Source organism: Microtus ochrogaster, chromosome 2 (assembly GCF_000317375.1).
Source record: "Microtus ochrogaster isolate Prairie Vole_2 chromosome 2, MicOch1.0, whole genome shotgun sequence".
NCBI lineage: Eukaryota > Metazoa > Chordata > Mammalia > Rodentia > Cricetidae > Microtus > Microtus ochrogaster.
The window spans coordinates 87,272,240-87,276,197 of NC_022010.1; positions in this window are offsets into that span (position 1 = coordinate 87,272,240).

Genomic DNA, 3,958 nt, shown 5'->3' on the forward strand with positions numbered 1-3,958 from the left:
GACTTGCCACCTTGCAGAAACAAATTCCTGTCATTTCCAAACTGAAGTAAAACATGATTTCTGGTGTGTCTGTGAGAGCTCTCAGCATTTCAATCAATAAAGGGGGCAAAGTCTACCTCTAGCACTGCAGACAGCATCATTCAGTACATCAGAGGACCTCCAGGAACAAAAGTCAGAGAAAGGATGGATCAGCTTGACCTGCCTTTTGCCCTTGACATCAGAGCTCCACGTTCTGTGATCTTCAGGATTTACAATGAAAGAACTCTTCTCTTCACAGGTCAACTGTGTGAACTAAGAAGTTTACTATCTACTTACTGGAACTCCAACCTAATTTCACCCCTGGCTTTTCTTACTTTCTAAATTTTTTGTTTGTTTGTTGTTTTGCTTTGTTTGTTTTTTTAGCAGCATATCATAGGAAAAACATAGTGTGTATTATTGTTTAAGGCAATTCCCCTAATCTACCTCTGATCTACCCGTCTGCCTATTGTTTTGCTTCTCTGGAGACCACTAACTCAGGGGATGAATTAGAGCAAAGTAAAGAAACTGATAAACACATTGTAAGTTTACTAAGGATAATAGAATGACCTTAAAATATCATTATCTTATTTTCTATGAATTTTAGTCAGAAAGTCTAAGTCATGGGAAAAATAAGAGGCTAAGTCATTCAGTCAAGGTTAGAGTGAAATGACGGAAATGAGAAAAGGTAGAGATCTTCAAAGAAAATGAGCTTGTGTTTTGGCTCTGTTTGAATTTATTGGCATGAAGCAAAATTAAGGTTGAAATATAAGTTTATCTTTAAAGACAGACTGAGAGGTAAAAAGAGAACTACAGGCAAAAACACACAATGTACAAAAATATGGAGTTAGTTTTTAAGTCGGGAGGATGAAAGTGGGTCTGTTAAATATAAGCAATTGTGATTATTTTTCTTTGTGGGTAAGTAGAGTTCACTTCAGTTATTCTCAGAGAAGTTTAAAGTCACGATAAAACACTCCTTCTGTAAGAGCATTTGAAAATAATGACATGTTCAAGTTGACATGGATTGAAGAATCCCTTTGAAAGAGCTCTGGCATGATTTGTGGGTATGGGATGTTCTATGGTAATATAAGTCATCTGTTTTGCCCAAGATATAAATTCCAAGAATGAAAAGAAAAATGTGATGTACGTTTGCATGTCAATATCTTTCTGACCAGGTAATATCTCTTTAGAGTCCAGTGCATTTTCCTCTAAATCATCTGGTTATGATCTTAAGCAGGGGAAACTCATTCTTCTTTCTTGGAAAAGAGAACACAAGCATAGATAATGTCCATGTTTCCACTTTTCCCTAGGCAATGCTCTGCTGAAAATACTCAAAAAATTCTATTATTAAGACACTCTTCTAGAAGAAGTGGTAATGAAATGCATGACAGTTCACCTCAGCAAGCTAAAAGAAAAAAAAAACATAAAAAGTTCACATCTCATTCCTTTTTACTTTATTTTCTGATTTCCACTTGTACCTCAAAACTCTGATGAGTCAAAGTTTTCCATGAAGTGTTTGGTATTTCAGTAGGCAAAGAGATAGTCTAGAAATAAGTAAAGATCCCGAAAGAATAATGGAATATATGTCCCCATATTGAAGTATTTTTAAAAGCATTTGCTACTTTTTGAATGCTGCTTACTGGTATGCATAGAGCATTCATTAAAAAATATAATCTACAGAGAAAGCCACTATAAAATAACAACACAGGATACATTAGGTGCAAATAAGATTAAGTGTTACAAAGGTGAAGAGAGGCTTGATTTTGGAAAATTCTAAATAATGGTACATATGGCTGTCCTATTGGCATAAAAAATATATAAAGCAAGTTCGATAATGTAACAATGCTTATAATTCTGATAATTTAGAGTATATCAAGTACAAGGCCAAGATGGGCTACATAACAATATCCTATCTCAAAAAACACACAAATAAACTTAATAAACATAAGCTAAGTAAATTAAGAAAGATGTACCAAAAGATATTGGTAAGAGCTACAAAACAACTAAATTAATAAGGCAAAAATCCTGGTCAGGAAAAGTAAGCAGATATATAACCATGGTCACTGGAAACAGTCTAGAGAACTTGGTTATAAAACAAAGTAACTAGTGGCCAGGAAATCAATGAACTTATAAAAAGGCTGAACAGCAGGACTAACTCAGCTCTTTCTTTGCTGTTTTTGTTTTACGGTTTTTTGGGGGTTTTTTTGGGGGTTTTTTGTTTGTTTGTTTGTTTGAGAGGGGTGGATTTTGGTTTTTGAAGACAGGATTTCTCTACGTACTCCTTGCAGTTCTGGAACTCACTCTGTAGAGCAGACTGATATCAAACTCACAAAGATCCTTCTGCCTCTGCCTCCTTTGTACTGGGACTAAAGGCATGCTCCACCATTGCCTAGCTATAGTTCTCATGAGGAATTAAATTTAGACCAGTGTCTAAAGAAGCTTTTCAGGAGAGGGTAAATGAGGAGTTAAGAAAAACAACTGAGGGAATGTGGCCGCATCTCACCTTTATTTCTAATTTTGTTGGTTTGACTTATGCAGTAAACTGAAGGAGCAAATAAAAATAAAATAGTGCTTTAAGAAAAAAAGATTCTCCAGAGATCATAACCAATGTATCAGATATATATAGGTATTAAGAGAAAATTTGTTTTAAATTATTTCTTATTATGGTTTGGGTATTAATTTTCTCCTTCAAAGGTCATGTGTTGAAGGCTTATTTCCCAGCAGGTACCACTATGAGGAGCTGGTGGAGCCTGTAGAAAGTGTGACATGGTGGAAAGATGCTATGTCATTGAATGAATCCCTTGGAGAGGGTATTAGTACCTCAAAAGCCCACCCATTTCACCTTCTCAGCCTTTTAGGAATACACAGCTTTGCTCTGTCACAGGCAAACCCAAAAACTAGAGTCAAGTGTCCATGAACAAAAACCATAAAACAAACTAACGGTTACTTCTAAGTAGTTTTTCTCACATATTCTGTGATATGGAAAATCGATTAACACATCTATAAAGACATAAAAGGAATCACAGAAAAGAATGACGTTTCCCTTTTGAGTTAGATGGCTATTGTTCTTTTCATCTCCAAACATAACTATCTATCTATCTATATATGTGTGTTTTGCTCAGTCTCACAGCCCAGGTGTCTAAAAGAAGATGGTGATTGTCACACTGTGTGTAGCCTACAAATAGCAGATGAATAAATGGGTTTGTTATTTACACTTCTTGCAAATAGAAAGTGCTCAGAATCTGCATTAGAAAAAAACTAGAGATAAATGATGAACATGAAACAAACAAGAGATTTGAGAGTAGTGGTTCAATTTACTTTTATTATTGCAGTCTTAAAAATCCAGCCTGAGGGAGAAGCTAATTAGCAACATTTACATGAGTCTTCACACAATGACATTTAACTGAATAGCTTCCTGCCTCATCCCACAGAGGAATAATAGATGACAAAAGAAATCAGAGACAATTTATGGTGTGAGATCTCTAGCTGATATTTGACCATTAGTTCCAACTCCACACTATTACAACTTCATCTCCACAGGTTGATATCCTCACTGTGAATAAATTATTATGGTATCATTCCGACCTACTCTTTCTCTTTCCTTATGACGTTTCATCTCTCTCTCTCTCCCCCATTGTCTTGTTGGAGGATGCAGCTAGTTAGTTCCCAGCCACTTAGCCCTGAAATAATACAGAAACTATATTATTTAAATCACTGGTTGGCCCATTAGCTCTAGCTTCTTCTTAGCTAACTCTTACGTCTTAGTTTAATCCATCTCCACTAATCTTTGTATCACCACGAGGTTGTGGCCTACCAGCAAAGTTTTAGCATGTCTGTCTCTGGTGGTAGCTCCATTGCTTCTCCCTGAGTCTACCTCCTTTCTCCCAGCATTCAGTTTAGGTTTTCCTGCCTAGTTCTATCTCCCTATAGCTCTGCTATAGTC